Source organism: Choloepus didactylus, chromosome 11 (genome assembly GCF_015220235.1).
Source record: "Choloepus didactylus isolate mChoDid1 chromosome 11, mChoDid1.pri, whole genome shotgun sequence".
Classification (NCBI taxonomy): Eukaryota; Metazoa; Chordata; class Mammalia; order Pilosa; family Megalonychidae; genus Choloepus; species Choloepus didactylus.
This window is the reverse complement of record NC_051317.1, coordinates 81,745,893-81,769,749: the sequence shown is the minus strand read 5'-3', so window position 1 is coordinate 81,769,749 and position 23,857 is coordinate 81,745,893. Positions and strand designations below refer to the sequence as shown.

Sequence of the window (23,857 nt, the reverse complement as noted above, 5' to 3'; positions counted from 1 at the left end):
AAAAAAAATCTGTCTTGTTTAAATTATGATTTTAATAATACTGCTATTGGCTTTTATAATTCCATGGATTTGATTGAATCTTTAAAGTTGATTGTTACACCCATGGGTCAATTGCAATAGAGACTATGATTTTATAGACCAAAATCTATAGAATATAAAGTAGAGATTCATAAACTAAGCAATTGAGGTTGTTAGAATAAAGCATTCCCAATTCCCAATCCCACCACCAGTCAGGACTGCTGAATATTTATTATCCCAGAAACAGGTAGACTGGTCCATGACATGAAAGAAGATGTCTGTTTGAGCCAGAAAGCCAGTATCACTGGTTTGAGCCAGAAGGCCTGGGACTGAGTCCTGCTTCTGTCAATTATTTTTGCATGGTCTTGGGTGAGTCACTCAGCTTCCTGAATTCTCAATTTCCTCATCTAGTAAGTGGCAAGACAAAATAATACTCACTGCAAAGAACTGTTCTAAGGATTCACGAAGACGGTCTGTGCAACAGTTGTTGATGAACTGTTAGATCTGTAATTAATGGTTCCCACAGTCACTGCATGAGACAGGGCTTGGGTGAGAGCTCAGCCAGGCTGTGCAAACAGTAGCTGCAGCCATTGCCACTGCCAGTAAAGAGAGATTTGGTTAAAAAAAATTCTGGTAGGGCATTTGGCAGGTTTCTTTTTTAGCTACTTCTAGAGAACTGGAGAACTTGCAATTTAATATGCGACAAAAAGTACTTGTACAATATTAGTATTTCGTCACCTTTAGTTTTGTTGCGGTTTTGACCTAATAGTTTTATTATTTGCATACAAAAATGTTGTATGTATACACACACACACACACACACACACATACACATTGCATATCAGGTAGTTTTCTTAAACAAAAAAACAGAAAACACCATAATTATTGCCCCCCGCTCCATAGATGATATGGCGGGTCCCTGGAAAAGTGTGGAGAGAGAGCATCTGTTTCATGACACTCTCCACCTGAGAATAGAAGGCCCAAAAAAGCTTGCCTACATTAAGCACAGCAGTAATTAGTGAAAAGCCCAGATTGCTGAAACTTTCCAAATGGAATAAAGCAATGGTGAACATTAAATGCAAAAGACACTACATTTGAAAATAATTTTAAAACATTAAAAATAGATATAGTCTGCATCACATAAATGCTGGGGAGAATCTATTTCAGCAGGTAACATGGCAAAAATGTGTTCTGAAAGGTTACCAGTCTGCCAGGTCTAGTTCTATGGTGCATGAGTTGGATTTGTTTTGAGAAGCCATTTAGAACTTTTATTGACTGCATTTTAAAGATAGATGTGTAATATTATGTTTTAGTGTTTCCTCTTCTGGTTTCCTGTTTTCTATGAGACTTTGATTTTGTCAGCTTCAATTTTGCTAACCATGATATAACTCATGGACCTAAATTGAACAATTGGATGCTGGATTATAGTACAGATTACTATACTTGGAAAAATCAATGTCTCTGGGTGGTGGGGATTATCATTATTTTTTCTTTTAGCTGAAGTTTAACCAGTTGTTTCAGTAAAATTTTCAAGAATATTGAGCTAAGGATAGTTAAGAATTCCCAACTGTTTATCATATACGTTCATATGTTCCCTCTGTCTTGGTTGAGGCTGTGCTTTAAATTTTAACTAGTCAGGGCAGTTTGTGTCTAGGCACCATCTTAATCTTGACGAATATAGATATATATATATAAAACTGGTAATTACAATGAAGTAATTCATTGAATGTGATTAACATAAAGCTCCTTTAAAATGAGCATAACTTGCATCATATGAAACATGACAAAGGATAAAATGCTCCACTGGAATGTTTTGATATGGCTAGTTTGAAGAAATTATTTGCCTGCAAAGTTTTGTGATTCAAACAGGATTTCCTGTATGCTACCAGAAGCATCTGTGACTCTTTTTTTTTTTTTTTGCCACTACTTCTAAAGTTCCCCCTTTGGGCCTTTAAATATTGTGCCCACATTCTTACAGGGCCCCGTGTATGGTACGGTACAGATTATGCCTTGCATCTGGCCAAGGGGAAGCGTGAGTGTTGAAATCTAGCCACATATCCTTGCATAGGTTTATGTGTGCTCAGAAGAAGGGATGCCTTTTCCTACTTTGCAAAAAGGCCCTGTGCGGGCTCTGCACTGCCTTTCTCAATGTCTTACTTATGTCCTTTATCCTCCATCCCCTGTTTCCATTCTTCAGCCTTTAGGCTGCCTCATCTCCACCCAGCAACCTGCTCTCTTTTCTAGTAACTTTTCTCACCCTCTGCCCCTCTCCAGCTGTCCTTGCCAAACGTCACTCCTCACCCTCTTGTTTCCAAAGAACCTCTTCTAACTTGAATGCCTTTAAAAGATATATTCAGGTGTACATTTATATAGCGTCATTTTAAGGCACCTGAGATTAACTTTGTCTAGTGCATTGATTTTCCTGACTATATATTAAAAAACAGGATAAGGCTGAGCTGAGTTGAAATGTAAAATTATTAAAAGCAAAACAGGAAGCGAACATTTGCTCAGCCAGCCATTTCCTATTGACGACTCTCTGTGTGATGTGGTCTATGAAAGCTTCCCTGTTCACCCTTAAACAGATTGAAATGATCCGTGGCAGGAAAGAGCAAACTGAAGGGCTGTGTGGAAGCCATGTTCAGTGCTGAGTCCCCTGAGCTGCTGCAGAAAGGCCGGCTGTGAGGGCTCCGTGTCTCGTGTCTGTGTTGAAGGGAAGCCTTTGAAAGCTATCTTTCTAACAGGATGAATGTGAAAAGCTACTTGGGGGAGGGGGCTGAGCAGCACAAAACTGCCACTTGAGCATTGCTTCCTGTCCATGTGGCTCTGGCTCTTTGCTGGCAGTTATTCTTAGGCCTTCTTGGGCTTCAAAGGTTTCCTCTTTTCTATTTTTGGTAGCAGAATATGGATTTAGATGCGCACAACCCCTCCGACGACTAATCTGTGCCCTGAACAGAATAGAACCTGTTTACCGCAGCTATCAGTTCCCTTTCTTTTCAGCCCCTCCAAATGATTTTTAATACTAAGGACCCAGATTTATGGGAAGGAATCGTTGAGGTTTCAAACTGATTTGTGGCTTCCTAATTGCACATTCCTTTCTCCCAGCAGGGGCATCTCGGAGATCTTCTCAAGTAATGGGAACTGGCTTCTATGAAGAGTGAACGAATTCAGGTTGGTAAAACATTGAAAGACCAAAAAATAAGCAAGGATGATTTGCAGTGGAGGAACATGTAATTGATTAAAGAAAATTCCAGTTTTTTAAAAAAATAATCTGTGCAGATAACCCAAAGTTACCTTGATCTATTAAACTGCAACAAAAAGTTACAACCATCCCAGACCAGAACGCTTGGACATGTAGCCAATGCAAAGGAAAACACATTGCCCAGAGCAAAGAGTTTGTGAAGGGTGTTTAATCACATGGCCTGTAATTATATTTCTTGAATCATTTTGCTGGCCTGCTAGTGACCATTACCTTGCATGGGTTGTCTTTTATCCAGCGACTTTAGAAATATTAAGTCCTCGAGTCCTCCCTTAACAAGTCAGGACCACCTACTTGGCTGAATGCAGGGCTGGGAGTTAGGACAGAGAGCTGCCTGCTCAGCCCAGCTGCCTCAGGCACATGTTCTTCATCAGGGTCTCCTTCCGGCTTTAAAAGGGTGAGAATCTTATGCTTGAGAAGGATTATTGTAAACTGAAGCATCAAGGGGTTGACTGATCTCGCCAACGTTACTCAGCAAGTTTCTGTCCACCCCAGCATTCTGCTTTGACCTTCGCAATCCTTCTAGAAACCAGGAACCCACACTCCGTGAATATTATATGTGTGCCGTTGGTTTTATTTTATTTTGCAAAGCACAAAACAAAGAGAAGCACGTTAGGAGTGGGGAAGGGAAGTGGGGGAGAGGCAGATTTAATTCTAGGCACTTGGTGAATGGGTAATTGGCAAGAAAAAAGTCTCCAGCGCTGGAAAGATGTCTTTAAATATGTTTAACATAATAGTTTGAGCGGCAGGCAGCATTATCTGTTAAGTAGCAGTGTTAACAGTGAGCTAAAAAGCTATATAATAGAGTTAAAAAAGAAAGCCTCCCTTCACTCTCCTCCAGAGCATTTTTACCCTGCTGAATTTTTCAAGGGTTATTTTAAATATGTCCCAATGTCAGGCTTGTTCAGAAAGAGAGCATTGTGCCTCCCAAGAGAATGATAATTTGCTCTTTTTTTTTTTAAGTGGAGCAAAATGCTAACTTTTAATAGACTATCTTTTTCAGTACAGAATAAGTCCTCCCTCAGAATTCCTATGCAAATATTCAAACTCCCGGGTTGGAAAAAGGTTAAAAGGAACTGAAAAAGTCTATAGTGGCTCTTTCTGAGATGCACTCCAACACTTGGCAGGATGAGGTGTTCATAGCAGGTGCTGGATTTGCTATAAATGGACAATTTATAAACAGAGCTGACAACTGGGAAAACAGAGCAGTGGGGAATGCTGGCATTCCAGAGGCCAGTGGTTGATTTCCTATCAGATGGTCCTCAGCATGGAATTATTGATAGCTGCTGCTCGGAAAGAAAGCCAGTGGGTTTATGCATAAAAGAGCTGTACCTCAATTCGTGCATGATCTGCTGCAAGATATTTTAAATAGGTCAGTGCAAATTAGCTTCTTCAGGGTGGTACTTCCTTAATTAGCAATTTAATTGCAAAGTCTTTTCCTCCCTCCTTAATTTGGACTGAATTTAACTTTCTTCCTCCATATAACTCAAGAAGAATAGGATTTGGGAAAAGGTTAACTTAATAAACAAAAGAGGAGCCTGGGGGCTGTGGGGGAGGACTGGAACAGCCTTTGGTGCCCAAGGCCAACACAGAACCTCTGCTAATGCAAGTCATGTGCCTGAGGAAGCATTTTTGGCCATGTGTCCTGGGGGAGAAAGGAGCAGAGCCTTTGTGCACTAAGCCCTGGGGAAGAAACAGAACTGTCCAGCAAATGCATCTCATTTCTTTCTTGCAGTTTGTCAAGGGCTGCCAGTACACTAAGACATTCTCACAGGGAGCCCCCTCAGCAAGGTGTCCCTTTCAAAACATTCCCGTGGGTGCATCCTAATGATTACATCCACAGTGTCCATTTGTTTGGTTTTGCCTTGTTTTATGTTTTTGGACACATTTTTTCCTGTAGAATGTTTTGGCTGCTGGCTCCTGGATGGATGGCATCGGATCGTGTTCCCATGTGTACCTGCAACCTTGCAGAGGTGCAGAGTTCTGCTCAGAGCTGGTGGAGTGGCTATACATGTTTGATCTAGCTGCAGAAGTGGTTTTTCCAGGAGACTTGTGTTTGGCTAGGACTGTACTTTTCCCCTGACCACACCCAATTGTTTTTCTCTTCAGAGGAACAGACTGACAACCTGATCCTGTGAGGACCTTTGACTTCCTTATAAGGAGTGAACATTGCACATGCCTGAAGATTAGGTTATTGAATCGGATGCACATACCAGCACAAAGATTGGCTTGGACAAGAAAACTAGAGTGTAAAGCCTAGGACTTTGAGGGAATCCAGAACAGGGACTGTTTGATGCCCAACAATGGCAAAACACTCAGGTTAGAGAGAAGGATCTAGGGCATTGAGGCGATGGGCAGGAAGTCATGTCTATTACTGGAATCTCTTGACAGTCTTGCCTCTGGGGATCTCAGGTTCATCAACTGTGGTGAGCTCTTTGGTAAACATGTGACAAGTAGTGCTGAGCATCTATTATTTGCAAAGAACAGTACTAGGTACAGAAAGTACAAAGAAATACAAGGTACATTACTGCCAGACTGAATTTTATGGTGTGGTTAGAGAGATATGCTATATTCTTGTAAAAAGATGACAAGTCAGGAGCAATAGGACATGTAGAGGGAATGTTGTAGAAGTGCCCAGGAAGGCATGAGGGCAGCTATGTCAGGGATGGCTGGAAGGGAAAGAAGGTCTGTAACTAAGCCTTAAAGGGTGAGAGAATTTCAGTTGTTGGAAATGTGAAAGGGAGATCCTTCCAGGTGGAGAGATACCTACTTAGAGCCTTGGGGATAAGATGGCCCCTGAGCTTGGGAGCAGAGAATAGAATGTCCAGGGAGGTAAGGTTGAAGGATGGGCTTCTGATTACAGAGGATCCTGACAGTCACACAGATTTAGAGCTCACCTTGCTGGGTGTTTCTGATCAGGGTAAGGAGATGAGGAAAGCAATATGTCAGGAAAATGAAAGCAGATGAGAGTGGTAGTCAGTGCAGAAGGAACTCACAGGGTCCAGTCTCACAGTGACCAAGGCTTAGGGCTGCCAAGGTTATTAGGCTGTGAGGGTGGGTCCTCCCACACTGTTCTGCAGAGACGGGGCTGCCTTCACCTGCGTCTCTCTTTCCCCTGCCAGCTCACTCTCAAACTGTGCTGGGCAGCACAGGCTCTGCTTATGGAGCTTCTCCACAAACACAGAGCCAAAGAGAAACAAAGGCAATTCATTTTTTTTTTTTTTTTTTTTTTTTAAGTTCACTGCCTGATTCTTATTTGCTCTCTCTTGGATTCCCCTTACTGTCACCCTGATTTATTTGAGACCTTGTTATCCAGCAAGGACTATTGCTTGTTTTTATAGCTAACTTGGAAGGTCATCTTTGAGCTCTGGGAGCATCTGCTCAACTTGACAGATTGCGAAGGCAAAGCCATAGATCTGGAGGTGTGGGGGTGTCCTAGCCAGGGAGGGCTCACCTTCGAGTGTCAGAGGAGGAAATGAGTGTGGAACCCTCTTTCCCATTCCCTAACACCTTAAAGTGTGGCCCACAGACAAAAGCTTGGACACAGCCTGGGAGCTAGTTAAAAATGCAGACTCTTAGGCCTCACCCCAGACATACCAAGTAAGAATCTGCATTTTTAGCAAGATCTTTAGGGGATTCAGATGCATGCTGGGGGTTGAGAAGCACTGCTTTTAACCTAGCTGGATAGTAGAATCACCTGTGGAACTTTTAAAACCTACCCAGTCATATTGCCTACCCCAGACCAATCAAATCAGAATCTCTGGAGGTGGAGCCCTGGTCCTGGTGGTGTTTTTTTTTTTTTTTTTTTTTTTTTTAAAGTTCTTCTGCCTGTTCTATGTGCCATCTGTGTAGTTAACCACTGGCCAATGGTTTGGGGTAGCCACTCTACTTTCAAGGCACTGAATTCCCCTCAAGTTGAAAACAAAACACCACTATTCATTCAGCCACTGACCCAGATGGAATAAAAATAATGCCAATGAAGCATTTATCCAGACACTGGTAATGATGTTCCTGGCCAAGAACAGAAGTGCTCGCTGGGTTGGTTTATTTATGTATATACTTACATACCGAAAACACAACAGGGGTGATTTGTGAAGTGAGCACCAAGCCCAGAAATAAACAGGGTTGATTCCACTGAAGGGAATGGCTTCTTACCAGTTGCTTTGTGAGGTTCCTGGGCTGCCAGTCATGGCGGCTCCTTCGGGGTTAATAGAGCTCTTACTAGCCTTTGGAAGCAGATTGATGAGGAAGATCAGAGGTTTTTGGACCTCACTGCTATCTGTAAAAAACTTATAATTGGCACCCTCCTGTGCCCAAGTTGCTCCTAGGCTTGCTCGCTCAGGTTGTTGAAGTTGGTATGTCTTCTGTCCAGACAAGTTGCTTCTTGGGCTATTAATTATGTAATTAAAAGTCTAAACCTTCTCATTAAAAATGATAGTAAAATGTTTAAAGGTATGTTGCTTGTAAACCTATTTTTTTTTTTTGTCTTTTCATTTATTGTTATTCACTGCCTTTTATCGTGGGCTGACAGGTGGCCAAGCCATGCTAATTATTGCCCTATTGTTTTTGGAAGATAGCTGACACCAAGGCTATTAATCAGTCAATAAGTTGGGGCTACAGAAGACCTTACTGCTTTCTTCTTGCCCCTTCCCTACGTAGACATGTTGTTCTGTTTTGGCCAAATCTGAGAGGATGGGCACAGGGAAGTTGGCTGCTGATGTAGCTGAAAGCAGTGGTTGATAAAGAAAATAACAACTTGGGGGCCGACTCCAGGGACCAGGAGAGTAAGGGGGTCATGGGGGACCACCACCAAGGGAAAAAGGAAAATTCCGAGATGAGCAATTTCCCCTGTATTTGTTAGAAACGTCCCCACACTCTGATAAAGGTCCATGGCTTACCTTCTCCTTGGCTTTACCTCAGTGTCAAGTTGACTCATATGAACACACTCACCTGAATTAGAACGAAACCCAGCAATTACACGGTGTCTATGGAAAATGTTAATGTTAAAGGGTCACAGTAGGTGGCTGTGTATTTCCTCTTCCTATGTTATCATTTAATCTAACCTTGAAAGTACCCATTTTTAAATGAAATAAAATTTAGTAAAACTTTTTATCATGGTCTCTTGCTTTTTAAAACTTTGTAAAATAATAACTTGTACTCTTTTAGAGGAATAATGTAATACCTAGCACATAAGGACACCCAATAAACTATAGAACAAATGAATTGTTGCTTTCTTCATAAAAACTCTATATTCCCTTAGAATGAGGCTAAAGAATGGGGAGCAGTTGCTTATTATGAGCAGAATGTTCAACTAGGGTGAACTTAAATATTTGGAAATGGACAGGGGTGATGGTAGCATGTAATGAGAATAACTAACAGTGCTAAAAGGTGTGTGAAAGTGGTGGAAAGAGTAAGCTCAGAGTCACACATGTCACTAGAAGGAAAGTTGGAGGTTAAAAGAAGGGAATGAATAAAATAGTGAATCTTGTGGTGGACAATGTCCGTTGATTAACTATACAAATATTAGAAATCTCTCTCACGAACTAGAACAAATGGACATCACTGTAACTAGAGGATAATAATAGAGAGGCATATAGGGAAAAAATATATACCTATTGCAAACTATATACTACAGTTAGTAGTATTTTAACATTCTTTCATCAACAGTAACAAATGTACTATACCAAAACTATGAATCAATAATGGAGGGGGGGGCGTGGTTAGGGGTATGGGAGGATGTGAGTTTCCTTTTTTTTGTCTTTGTTTCTTTTCTGGAGTAGTGAACATGTTCCAAAAATTGGAAAAAAAAATTGTGTTGATGGATGCACAGCTGTATGGTGGTGCCGTGGGCAACTGATTGTACACTTTGGATCTTTGGATAGTTGTACGGTATCTGAACAATCTCAATAAAAATAAATAAATAAATAAACAAACAAAACAAAACAAAAAACTCTATATTCCCTAAAATTTTGATGGCAGTTATGTTTATTTTAATTTTAAATTTATTTTAAAATAAAGTATATTTTCTCATCACAAAAGAGTAAAAGAAAAAAAGGAAAAAAAAAATCCCTGGTCACAAAGAGCATTCAGTTAATATTTTTGTGTCTTTTCTTGCAGACTTTTCTAAAAGAGGTTTTATTTTTGGGGGGTAGGGGGGTTAGGGAGGATGGGAATGTGGAATATAATATACATTTATATATATATAGTTATTTTAAATTTTTAGATCAATCAAAATTGATTTGGAGGCAGCAAGAAGGAATGAAGCTGTGAGGTATGCAACTAGGTGAGTGGAACTTGAGGACAGTATGTGGAGTGAAAGAAGCCAGAAATGAAAAGACAAATATTATAATGCCTCACTAACATGAACTGTCTATAATGTACAAACTACGAGAATTGAATCTGAGAGCATGGATTATCAGGGGAAGGCTTATTGCAAAGGTTCCTAGACTGTAAGCTCTTACAGCAGTCACATCTATTCCTGCGTTGTAATGGTAATGGTTATTTCCAAATTCTGAGATGCTGAGCTGTTTGTGTATAACCTGGTCAATCCCTGGAACTTCAGATATCTGTGTGACACCTGGGACTTGGAGCCGGAATTTGGCAGCTGTGAGTGATGGCATTGCCCCATGAAGCAACTGTTAAAGAAGCTGAAAAGGAGATCAGACTTTGGTTGGAGATATGAACAAAATGGACTTGGTTGAGACTGGGGTAGATCAGATTAAAGGGTAGAGGATGATATTGACTGTGTTTTAAGACTTTGGCTTCTGTAGAGGACCAAAGAAATAGATGTTTATTTGGTGCAAAATCTATATTTTCTGTAGCATTCTATATAACTTAATTTGTATGGTCAATTTATTCAAATGCCATAATTACATGGAACTTTGAATGGGGAGTGAGATCTGGTTGGTTTGTACAGGTTAGCCTGAAGCCCCAATACATGCCAGAGTAATTTGAGCAGAGAATAAAAAGCAGTTGCAAAGCCCCTTTCAGGGACTGGGGAAAAATGTGGAAACATTAAACTTCCCCACCTGGGGAATTCTTGATATTCTCATAAGCATTGGGGACTACCAGTTTAGTAGGCTGAGCCCTTGATCATGAGGCTTGCCCTTATGAAGCTGGTTATTACAAAGGAGAAGCTAAGCCTACTTATAATTGTGTCTAAGAGTCACCCCTCCAGAGAACCCCTTGTGTTGCTCAGGCGTGGCCTCTCTCTCTAAGCCAACTTGGCAGGTGGAATTGCTGCCTTTCCCCCTATGTGGGACATGACTCCTAGGGGTGTAAATCTCCCTGGCAACATGGGACTTGTCTCTGGGGATTAGCCTTGACTTGGCATCATAGGATTGAGAAAGCCTTCTGGAGCAAAATGGGGAAGAGAATTGAAACAAAATAGTTTCAGTGACTGAGAGCTTTCAAATTTGGAGTTGAGAGGTCATTCTGGAGGTTATTCTTATGCATTATGTAGATGTCTATTAGAATAGCTAGAAGGATATACTTGAAACTGTTGAACAGCAATCCAGTATCCTTGATTCTTGAAGAAGATCATATAACTAACTACATAGTTCATATGGTATGACCATGTGATTGTGAAAACCTTATTGCTCATACTCCCTTTATCCTGTGTATGGACAGTTGACTAGAAAAATGGGGACATAAAGTAAATGCATAATGGGGGAAGGGGGGAAGAGAGATATGGGATGTTTTGGGTATTCTTTTTTTTTTAAATTCAGTTTTATTGAGATGTATTCACATACCATACAGTCATCCATGGTGTACAATCAACTGTTCACAGTACCATCCTATAGTTGTGCATTCATCACCCCAATCTATTTTTGAACATTTTCTTTACTCCAGAAAGAATAAAAATAAGAATAAAAATAAAAGTAAAAAAGAACTTTGGGTATTCTTTTTTACTTTCATTTTTATTTTTTGGAGTAATGAAAATGTTCAAAAATTGTGGTGATGAATGTATGACTATATGATGATACTGTGAACAATTAATTGTACACTTTGGATGATTGTATGGTATGTGAATATATCTCAGTAAAATTGCATTAAAAATTGATTTGGAGGCCTCTGCCATCCTTTGGAGTCACTGGGGATATTTGAGCTTATGGCAAATATCTGCTGTAAGAACCTAGACTAATAGAGTTTAGAGGTGGAACAAAATTTCTGGCTGACTTTGCTGAAGAAGAAGCTGAGGCTTAGAGAGATTAAGAAACTTGCTTCAAGACACCAGTAGCTGCATTGAGAACCTCATCCAGATCTCCAAGTCTCTCTGTCCTTCCAGTAAAGAGCCTCATAGCCTAGTCACAGCGGGGGATGTAACCAGAGAAAATGAAATGGCCTGGAAGTTTTTGCAAAATATCTTGATGTGGAATAAGCCTTATGACATTTGTATTTTCCTAGAAAGAGAAAATGAATAGCCAGGGTGACCTCAAGTAATAGCCAAATGGTTAACAGTGTGTGCTTGGGTTATAGTCCTGGGTCCAAGTACCAGGTCTACCAATCACTAGTTCTGTGGCCTTGGGCAGGTTTCTTCAATATTTCTTTTATTCAGCAAGTATCTATTGAGCCCCAAGAGAATAACAGCCAGTGAAAAAGGCAAAGTTCCTTCCCCTATAAAGCTTACATGTAGAAGGGTGAGATAGACAATACAAAAGTAAATATATGTGGTGTCAGAAGGAAATAAGTGGCAGGGAGAAAAAATAAATGTACCTAAGGGTGAGTGGGAGTGTCAGGGTGGGAGGGAGGTGCTATCTTATAAAGAGAAGAGCTTACAGCAGAGGTGGCATTTCAGCAGACATCTGAAGGAAATTCTAATCTTTCCCAGCCTCAGTTTCTTCATTTCTAAACCGGGGATAATGATAGTACCCTTTAACAAGGTAGAATTAAAAGTTCCATGAGAGAATTACATGAAAGCAAAATGCTCCATTGATGGTAACTATAGTTATTATCATCTGTAAAATGGACAAATGAAGTAGATTTTTATGGACCTTTGCAGCAGTGACACTCGTGTGAGTCTTTGTCTTGGACATGTATGATGACACATGCTCTTAAATGGAACCCTGGACTTAATTCTCACTCCCTGTTTATTCTTAGCCATACCTGCCCAGACTGCCAATCCATTTGACATCAGGTGGAGAGCTTAATGCTTGGCTTCAGCACAGCTGAGCCATACCGAGAGGATAAGAACTCACTGTTCAATTCCTTATGCAATGCAATTTTTCATTGCAACCTTTAAACCAAGATTTTATCTAGCCAGGGAAAGTAAATGAGATACTTCTGTGTGGATTCCTAAGGATGCTTGTGTGGATACAAGACACTCCCTTGCTTGAAGGGATAATATTAAAACTCATTAAACTTTGACTAGACAGAGTGCACAATGGTGCTTATTATGAGGAAACTAAAGAAACAGTTAAGGGCTCCGCCCGGTTAGCATACTAAAGCAAACGCATCTTACTTAAAAAACAGAGCTCCCACATTTCAATGGTCCTGCAAGTTTCTGGAGTCTTTGTGTTTTTCCTCCAATGTCTATGAAATGACTTTTGCTATATTTGCAACTGAATAAAAATGAAGTGTTTAAATTTGCATGCAAACATTTTTGTACCAGGAAATTTTTTTAAAAAAAGCGATGAGAAATTGTGTTCTAAAGCAAGCACTTGGAGAATTCCTCTCATTGACTTTTGAATATGTTCTATTTCTTTTGAATAAGAGCAGCCTTCTCTAAACCTGTGTGTTGGGATTTCATTCAGCAACAGACCAGGCATTGGTATCAGTGAGTGTTTTGACTTCCCTGTTGACATTATGGCACATTTGCTTTTTGTTTTTTAGATGATTTGATACAAGCTGTGAAGTGGTTCCCCATGACAAGGCTAGACTCCTGTATGACCCTGTGGCCTCTTGGTGCTCTGAGGGGGATGCCAGTGTGAGGAATGTTTCTGAAGGTCAAGTTGTAAGGTGACTGCATTGTCTCAGAACTGTAGAACTCTTTCTTTCTGGCAAATCTCAGATCTGTTGTATGGATTTGTATTTATGGAAGAATTTGACTGTCCCATTTTCAAGACCAGGTACCTGTTGACGGGGTTCCTTGTTCACTCCTGGCAGAGGTGCCTTTGTGGTGGTCTGAAAGAACTTACTGGATTGAAGGAGGCTGAGTTATCAGCAGTGCATTTAGGTTTATGCATGATGATCTCACAGCCAATGTCTGCTTTTTTAAGGCTGCCCATCTTCCCTATCATCCTTCTGGACCTCTTCACCATGAGCCCTCCTAGAACCCCACAAGGCTTTAGCAATTAAAAATGACTTGAATCTAAAGGTCCTTCAGTGTGTATTCACAGAGATGCCTACCAGAAGGAGACGTAGGTCTCAATCTATTTGGGTTCCTGTTTTTTTTTTTTTTTTTTAACAAAAGCTCAGAGAATCTAAGGGGAAAACAAGATAAGTGTAGTGTTTTTAGTGGTGATAGAAACCACCTGCTTGTCACTCTGCAAGACTATCCCCTACCAAGTAATAAGAATTTCCAAAGACAGGAAATAATATGTGACAAAGACATAAGAAAGGAATAAGGTGGCTTTCCTTGGTTGTTTGATCTCTGCATTTGGGCCCATTTCATAGTTTGATGTGCAAGCAAAGGCACTTTGCACAGTGAAAGGCTCTGATATATTGTTTTTCTCACCTTCACTTTCGTGGCAACAGCAGGTCCATATGAAGCTTTTGCATTTAATGTACATGTCAATGTGATCGTCTAGCTTTAATCATGAACTTCACGCATCCCAGATGGACAGATTCACAATAATGCCAAATTGCTTTTCCAGCCTCATCTACATAGCTATTAATTACATAAAGAGGCATGTGGCCAAGGGTGGAGGTCTCCAGTCATGTGATTATGAGGCCCATTGTTCCTCAAAAATTTTCATGGATAGACAGGTCTTTTTAGTATCTGTTGATGGAGAAGTTACATAATGTAAACAAACAAAAAAAAGCTGTTGTGAATTTAGTTACATGGTCTCTATTAAATGTGCTTAAAGAAAACTTACTCAATTTTTAATCATACAATTAATATGTCTCTATTTCCATTGTATAAATGAGATACAACCCATAAAGCTGTAGCCTCCTTCTTACCTCTTGACCTCAGCTCCTCCAGGTACCTCCTAGGCCTCTCCTCAGAGGGAACCACCTTAGTGGGATTGCAGTAGCTTTCATATCTTTTCTCTGCTCTCATATCCCTATATATGCACCTATAAGATTATTTGGTGCTTTTTATGTATGGTATGTGTGTTTGTAACACAAACTATAACTCAACACTATGTCTTGGAACTCATTTCATGTCAGTTCATAGCCACACTTACTCTTTTCAACCCCCTAGGTAATATATCTAGTTTATGTAGCCACTCCCCTACTGACAATTATTTATTTCCCTCCACATTATTGCTGTTACAAAAAGTGTTGCAAAAAGCATCCTTTGTGTATATGCACTTCCTTATGGCTATGTGGGCAGTGTTTCTCTGGGGTAGATACCAAAAAGTGGGCTGCTGGGAGTTTTGTTTTTAAATCAATTTATATTTTACTGATTGTAAAATATAGACACATTTGAAAAATAGTAGAATATATCTGTGTAAAGCATTATTTCTTCAGCCTGAAGACAACGCTCAGTGCCAAGAGAATAAGGACTGTCTGGCATACTGGAGCCCCCTGTTTGGAAATCCCTAGTAGAGTGGAAAGAATACAGGGCTAGATTTCATCAGCCTTGCTTCATCCTCACTTAGTCTGTGATGAGGGATAAGTCACTCAATATGGCTGAGCCTGTATTTCCCCATCTGTAAAACTGAAGAAAAAAATTCAGTTTATCTCACTGTTTTGATAAGCACATGAAAAAATTATACAAAAGTTCTTGGGATTTTGAGTCCCAGCAACAAGGTAGACTGAATCACTGTGGAAGCCCCCCACCCCAACAAACACATAAAAATAATGAATTTTCTAGAAGCACATAAAATATTTAAAATATAACATTGCACTCAAAAGGATTAAAGGGAAATCTCCAAGTACCAGAAGCAAACAACTTAAAACCAGAGGGATAAGCTAATGAACAGATGCCACAGTGGCCCAGGAGAGAATTAAACCTTGATTAGGGTGCCAAATGCCTGGGTAGAGGGTAGAGTTTTTTGTTTTTGTTTTTTTTTTTTAATTCAGTTTTATTGAGAAATATTCACATACCATACAATCATTCATGTTGTACAATCATCTGTTCACAGTGCCATCTTATAGTTGTGCGTTCATCACCTCAATCTATTTTTGAACATTTTCCTTACACCAGAAAAAATCAGAATAAGAATAAAAAATAAAAATAAAAAGAGAACACCCAGATCACCACCACCTCCACCCCACCCTATTTTTCATTTAGGTTTTGTCCCCATTTTTCTACTCATCCATCCATATACTGGATAAAGGGAATGTGATCCACAGGGTTTTCACAATCACACTGTCACCCCTTGTAAGCTACATTGTTATACAATTGTCTTCAAGAGTGAAGGCTACTGGGTTGGAGTTTGATAGTTTCAGGTGTTTACTTCTAGCTATTCCAATACATTAAAACCTAAAATGTGTTATCTATATAGTGCATAAGAATGTCCCCCTGAGTGACCTCTTGACTCCATTTGAAATCTCTCAGCCACTGAAACTTTATTTCGTTTCATTTTTCATACCCTTTTTGGTCAAGAAGATGCTCTCAATCCCAGGATGCTGGGTCCAGATTCATCCCCAGGAGTCATATCCTGCATTGCCAGAGAGATTTACACCCCTGGGAGTCAGGTCCCATGTAGGGGGGAGGGCAACGAGATCACCCACTAAGGTGGCTTAGCTAGAGAGAGAGGACCACATCTGAGCAACAAAGAGGCACTCAGGGGGAGACTCTTAGGCACAATTATAAGCAGGTTTAGCCTCTCCTTGCAGCAACAAGCCTCATAGGGGCCAGCCCCAAGACAGAGGTCTCAGCACATCAAGCCATCAGTCCCCAATGTTTGTGAGAACATCAGCAACAATCCAGGTGAGGAAGTCCAACAAGGTGGTGGAGTTTTAAAGCCAAGTTATGTGTCCTTGAGCTCCTTGAGGCTGCTGAGATCCCAGGATAAAGCCAGGGCCACTGATGCCCGCATTTTCAGGAAAAGGAAACTTATGTGTATTCTGGGTTCTGGTGAGAGAGACAACTCCCGTGAAAAATTGAAACTCCACGTGTAAGCCATGCGTGGGTGTGGAATCCAAATTTACCCTCTCTGCATGTTGGGGAATCTCAAATTGAGAAAAATTAATTAAGAAGCTGGTTGTGGAATGACTTGAAACCCCGGGGCTTCCAGTACAGGAAAACTCAAAATCACTTTCTGAGTACATTACTTCAATTCACAACATACAAAATACACACACACACACACACACACACACACACACACACACACAAGTACTATGCACTGAAATGATAGGAGAACAAAAAGATAGGAAAATTCATACCCCAAGAACTTAATAAAGCAATATGAAATTTAGGATACTATAAAATATGTAAGTTAACAAAAAATAATAAGGGGAAATAATAATAATGGAACAGAATACTGTAAAAAAGAGAGCAGGCTTGTTTGAAATATTTCATAGAAATCTCTAGAAAGGAAAACTATGGCCGTGGAAATTAATTGCGCTTGGTAAATAAACACATGATGAAATGTAAGGCTTTATCATTTTAAGATGTAATTGTTAGTGTTTTAATAGTGAAAGTAAAGCCATGGTACATATTAGGCCTTACTAATATGTTATAAAGACATTGAATTGCTGCTATTTCCCATTCATCTAAGTTTAAGAACAAGTTCTCTTAATCTGCAATAACCTAATAAACAGTAACCCCACATAAATAATATCCCCAAGGCACAGAAAATACAAATCAAATCCAAATTCCTCAGAAGTCTCTAGACTGAAATCTTGAAGCCTTTTAGTCTTCTTTGACTTTTTTGTCTTCTTTGTTAGGGGATAAACTCATCTGTGGACATTAAAAGATGATACCATCTAAGTATAAAATAATTCTGAAGACAAAAGGGAAGCGACTGTAAAAGCTGAACTCCAAACCTCAAAAACATCTTGCATCCCACCAGAGCAATGAAGAAAATTTTGTTTTGCCTCTGGGATTTGGCATGGCTACAGCCTGCAGAGCTGGAGGCTGCTTCCCTTCAGCAATAAAGTTGTACAATGGGTTTAGATAGCAAAGAACCTCTAAATGATGGTGGTGCTCATGAAGCAGACGCTTGTATTCCACACTGAGGGCACAGTTGGGCCCAGGAGGAAGTCCAATGAATTTTTGCTTTATAAGTAATGCAGAGTCCAAGGAATTCTTCTGAGATGATCCTTTTTGTTGGCTTTGCTGCTGCTGAGAACTGCACCCAAGTCCATTCACGGCCTAAAGCATCTGTTCCTGCTCTGCACCATAGTCAAATGTTTTCCAGATTTTAAGCAGTTAGCTCTTCCAGTTTATGCTGACCGAAATACACCTGACACAAAAGGACAAATATTGTATGATCTCGCGTATATGAAATAATTAGAATGCAAATTCATGGAATCAGAAATTAGAATACAGTTACCAGGGTCAAGGATGGGTGGTGGGAATGGGGAGTTAATGCTTCGTTGGTGCAGAGTTTGTGTTTGGGGTAATGCAAAAGTTTTGGTAACGGATGGTGGTGACAGCAGCACACATTGTCAATGTATTTAACACCACTGAATTGCATACTTGAAAGTGGCTAAAATGATTAGTTTAGGTTGTTGTACTTACGTTACCAGAATAGAACTGTACAACACAAAGAGTGAACCCTAATGTAAACTATGGACTATAGTTTATAGCATAATTATAATGTGGTTTCATCAGTTGTAACAAAGGTACCACACTAATGCAAAATGTTAATAGGGAAACTGTGTGTGAAGGAGGGTATGTAGGAACTCTGTACTTTCTGCATGATTTTTCTGTAAACCTACAACTACTCTAACAAAAAAAAAAAATTTAGCAGTTCCAGGAATACTCATATTTTTGTCTCTATAACATTTGTAATGCCAAGCTCTAAATTGAGCAATAAAATGTTTTGAAATATGAGAGAATATTTAAGATATTAATAAATATTAATTTACTAATTAAAAATAATTAATATACTTGCCTGAACTTTATAATCTGTTGCCTTGGCTTAGGAATATTTTTGTTAATATTATCCATCAATGAGAATATCCACAAATGACAAGTGATTTATTCAAACAGAACTATAAATCTCTAAATTTATTACCACAAGAAAGATAACTATTCTAGACATCATAGGGAGAGAGTCTACAATTTAGATTTATTGGATAGCTTTAGAATGAATAAGCTTAATACATTTTAAAACCTGATAGAACCAGTTAAAGGAAAAAGCAAGACGCTATGAAACTTAGAACTTGGTGATCATGAAAAAAAGAAAAGCAAATTCTAACATTCGTGCTAGAACAATTGAAAGCAAGGCGCAGCACCATCCAGTTAGAAAATAACAGAATTTATAGTTAAATCATGAGTTTCAGCATTAAAGACAGTATGCTTGAGTAGGATCCTGGAACCAAATTCAGTGCTTGGTGAAGAGGATAGATTGCTGCCTGGTTAGAAGCATTTAACTGTAAATAATTTCTTCGTAGGCTCTTTTGTTTTGGTAGATTCTGAAACATCCCATGGTGTTGTGCATATGATGCCAAAATATCTGAATAAAAATTAGAGCACAGGCCCTGATTTACAAATGCCTGCCTTATATCCTTTCCATATGTAGGAAAGGTCTTTGGAACGGTAGAGCCAGCCTGGGAACGAAGGGCCCAGACTCCCTTCCCAGCTGGCTTTAGGATATCCTTTTTTCCTCCAATTTGCTGTTGTTGGCTGTGCTCCTGCAAAGAACTATACCCTCCTTGTGCTTCACTTTTGTCCCTGTTTCTCACTTAACCATCCTGAGTTTCATTTTCCTTATCTGTAAAAGCCCAGTGCCTGGTTCACTGCAAAAACTTAGTAAATGTTAATTCCCTTCTTAATGTACTTGAGTTCCCATTCAGAAAGGTGATAATAGCAAAAGGGGAAAAGAGGACAGGAAACGGACTTCCCTGTAGCTTTTCTCCCTTTGCCACTCCTGAGATCTCTCCTAGAGGAATCCCCAGTTTCAACCTTGTCCTTTCACTCTCCCTTCTTACCCCCACCCAGGGGCCTCAGTGTTCATGGGAGACACTGGAACTGAATGTTCCTCTGAATTGGAAGTGATTTTTTTTCCTTTAGACCTTTGTATACCATCAGACTCATCTCAATCCCCTCTGCTACCTTTGTCTTTCTTTCACTATCAAATCTAAAATGATGGGTGGACTCAGGAGGGAGCTTTTACATTTCTTTCTCATTATTTCTATCAACATAAATTCTTAGAAAAACCTCAAAAGAGATTTTGAGCTTGTTTTAGGAAAAGGAAGGCCCAGGGGAATTGTGAAGTGAGCCAGGATACAAGGCCAAGCTTGAGGGGTGTCAAAAGATGATGACAGCAGAAAGTGGAAGCAGGAAGCCCCACCCCGAGACACCGAGAGAGAAGTGTCTGGAAGCTCGCCTAGCCTGAGAAAATCCTGGGAGAACTGGAATTTCCCTGAACCTTCTCCTCATAACTCTGCTTTGAATTTCCCAAGATTGCTCTTCTGAAATCCTCACTCCTGATGCTGGGTGAAAGGCAAGAGAGAAAGTCATTATCCTACCAAGGTAGGGAAACTCAATTCATTCTCTCCAAGCATCATTGTTCTGTGGGCATGTGGTACTCCCCGTCCAGCTTATTATGCTGCAGGCACTTTGTCAGCTGGCTACCACCTAGAGCTTATTTCTTTGGGAGAATGTTTTCTGAGAGCTACAAACAACCAGTTTGAAAACTGTCACTGGGGATTGTACCTGCTCAACAGTTAAATCCTATTGATAATGCAGTCAATTATGCAAGATTTTCTAAATGACCAGATAGTGTGATGTTAACAAATACCATCCATTGGGATAAAAGTTTTCTGCTGTTTGTGAGTGATTGTCTGATAGCAAAGGACACAATAAAATTAAAGTTCACAACACAACTTAGCCAGCCTATTGTGACACCTAAGATAGTGCATAAGCGATCACAAGGTAGACTTGATTTGATTGTAGATATACATGGTTCATTTTGAGAAATACATCTGGCTTAGGTTTCTTTAGTAGTTTATACTCATAGATAAATCTTTCCCCATGTTCTTAGTCTTAGTGTTTTCTATTTAATTGGCTGCACTTAAAGTGTTCAAGCAAACAAACAAAAAAAATGAGTGCAGTCAAACCTAATGACTCCAAATTACATTAAAGGGTAAGATATCCATCTATTATCCTATTTAATGTACTGCACTCCTAAATGCAAGAGCCTGAAAAAGAAGAGCAATTATGTAATCATTTAAAAATGTGTTTTCAAAGAATATTCAATGCCTTGAGAATATGCTTCCATTATATTGAGTAGAAAAAAGCAGATCACAAAGCTATATTTTACAATTCTGTAAAATAAATAAATGTATGTAGATATGAAGACAGATAGGATAGATAGATATAGGTGTTGCTATTTGTATACACACACATACATGCACAAAGACAAATTAAAAGACTTGAAATTAATAAGGAAAAACATTAACTGTGATCATTCGGGTGGTGGGATTAGGTGTGACAAATTTTTTTGTATTTTTCTGTATTTTTAAATAAAGGACAAATAATTAATTTTCATAGACAATCCCATTGCAAAGTAAAAAAAAAAAAATATTTCAAGCTAAGAAAGAGGTAGTTTCCTGAACAGGCAGGAAAAAAGAGAAAGACAGATAGTAACTGGGTCAAGTACATACACAACTTTTTCTCAAAAGCTTGAGCATTTTTCTTCCTATGACTGAATTCCAGCCTCCCCAGAGCTGATTTCTTTTAATCTCTCGAGGGCAAATATCTGAACTAATCGTGAGAAAGACCATATTTACTCCTGGTGAAGCTGCCCAACTGGCATTACATCTGTGAGAATTATTTGTTTCAGGATTGCTGACTGGACAAACTGCTTTCTAGGCTGCTTTTTGGGCAGCTGTCCTGATCCGGTTTTGTGCGGTGCTGCCACAGGCTTTCCCAGTTTCCCCTGGTCCATCAACTGGAAAACCCAACTCTGAGTTTGTGGTGACACATGGATGTCACACTGAAGCTCCTACCCCTCTTCTACCTGAACTGTCTCCAGATTTGCCCTGACAATCGTTTCATATGAACCTGTAGTCGGGTTCCTCCTTCTTTGTTCTCAGATATTCTTATTCAGTTTATTCATAACCTTCGTCCTGACATCTGGGTCACTGGCCACGTGGTGACACTGCTCTAGGGTTGTCTCAAACACTGATCCCCAAGAAGAAATGTGTAGTCTCCTGTCTGGGCCTGCCAGCCGCGCCCAGCGAGGTCGGTCTTTTATATAAAGGCTGCATTTACAAACAAGATCAAGGACAACTTCAAGGTTGGGTTTAGAGGACTGCATTATGCTCTTTTGGCTTGTTTCTGAGCCAAGATTAAAAAAAAAAATCAGGATTTGCAAAGTTGCTGGTGAGGTGGCTATAATTATTTTGTTCAAATTATTGCTCTGAAAATAATAATCTCTCTTATGGATTCTGTGCTCTAGGCATGAAAGTAACAAATCTTTGTTCCAATTATGATTTCCAAAAGAGATAATACATCAAGTGCTTAGCCCAGATAGTAAGCCCTCAACAAGCATTAACTCCTTGTGGTTATCTGAGGCGACAGGGCTGTTCCGGTAGCAGCAGTGGCCACTGTGTCTCTGTGTTAGAGGACAATTTTAATTACAGTTTTGTGTCCAGTCTAGAGACCTGTCTCAACTCCAGGGTTTTTATGTTACTCACATTTTTAACTCCTTACAAAGAATGTTTTCTTTTGGAGGAACTGGGGATGGGGAAGGGTAGCAGGATGAGACAGAACCATTTCTTTTATTGCTACTTATTTTATGTGTGTGTGTGTCCCCATGGAATGATTCAACTGTACTATTACCTGGAGAAAAGAGAAAATTTATCTCAATTAAGAAATGGGCTTGACTCAGTTTTCTCCTGGATGTTCAGAGGGATGTGGCCAATGACCTGATGACTCGGCATTTTGTTTTACCAACAGTCCTCTCTCCTGTACAGTAGGTTCTTCACTGAGCTTTTTTTTTTGTTTGTTTTTTTTGTTTAATCAGTTGACTTGGAATTGATACACCGCAGACAGGACCTGAGCATTGGACAGACTGGAGGATCCCTATCTCTTTTGGAAAGAAGATACTCATTCCATTCTACGTGGGGAGAGGGGATTAGTGTGATTAAGTTTGGTAAATGCCTTCATTAATGTGGCTGTTATCTGACAGTTAAAAGCAAAATTCAAAGAACAACATACCCTTGGCAATGCTGCTTCTTCTAGCCTCTCCTCCAAGGCCTTAGGAATCTCTTCTCCAATCCATTAGAAGTAGAGAAATGAACAGACTCTCCCTCTCTTAATGCTTTCCCATTATATCATATGCTTTCTTGAAATCCATCCTTTTCCTCATTTATCTTTCTTTTTTGCGATAATATCCTCCAACTAGGATTAGGAACTTCCTCCCTCCCTCTCTCCATTCTTTCTTAGCTCCTTCCTTATACACATTTTTTGTTCTTTCTTGTCTTTTCTTTTGAAAGAAACATTTCACTCATTCATTCATTCATTCATTCGCTTTGAAACGCATTAACTCTGTGATGGTTCCTCATTTCTAATCACATAGATCAAAGAAATTCTATCTCCTTTAAACCTCTTTAGTTCTGTACCACAGAATATGCTCATCCATCACTGGAGAAGGCATCTGTGGGAGACCACTGAGCATTCCACAGTGGGTGGCTTCCTCCAGGAAGGTCTTCCCATCAAATTCTTTCTCAATTCTCCGAGTGCACCTATGTTCTCTCTCGTCGGAACAGGATGCTCTCTAGGGGGAGAATCCACTGTACCTAAATGGCACCATTATTGACTTATGTATCATCAACATATTTTTGTTTTCACCAAACCTACTTTGTCAACCTACTAACTCACAGTATTTCTATGGCCACTTAAAAATCTTTAACAAACACCCATCTTTTTGGTAGCAACATGCTTTCCCTAGGCATGGTGTTTCCATTCTCCAGTAAAGTGAGGTGGTTTTGCTATTACTGATTCAGAGGAAGGCACCCCACCCTTGAGCAGATAACTGGGTTACATGGTTGCAACTGAGCAGACTTTGAGGTGTCTCCCCTCTTTATAGAAAATGTAGAGGTGTGAGGTTTGATAAAGCAGTGGGGGGATGGGGAAGGGAGGTGAGAGGTGAGGGAATGTTACTTTCTAAATATAAAATTTATATTAACCATCATGGATATAGAAGGAACCTATTCAGTTTACAGAGAGAGCAGGCAGAATGCAACCCAGAAGGTTATGTAATTAAAAATTATGATAGACCCTTGAGTCAGAGCACAGGTTAGAGCTTTCAGAAATCAAAGTGCTTCTCTTGGGTGCTGGATTCAAATTAA

General features: G+C 39.7%; 1 long non-coding RNA gene across 3 annotated transcripts; it reads left to right on the top strand.

The window, feature by feature from the left end:
* Positions 1-2,231: 2,231 nt before the first annotated feature.
* LOC119506440 lies at positions 2,232-22,683 on the top strand. Of its 3 annotated transcripts, XR_005210996.1 has the most exons (5): positions 2,232-3,186; positions 9,498-9,557; positions 13,106-13,231; positions 19,964-20,033; positions 22,531-22,683. It is a non-coding gene; the product is annotated as an uncharacterized LOC119506440 (long non-coding RNA). The 3 variants fall into 3 exon arrangements; XR_005210995.1 differs by lacking the exons at positions 9,498-9,557; positions 19,964-20,033; positions 22,531-22,683 and having other exon boundaries at positions 2,232-2,696; positions 3,124-3,186; positions 13,106-13,685; XR_005210994.1 differs by lacking the exons at positions 19,964-20,033; positions 22,531-22,683 and having other exon boundaries at positions 13,106-13,685.
* Positions 22,684-23,857: the final 1,174 nt, after the last annotated feature.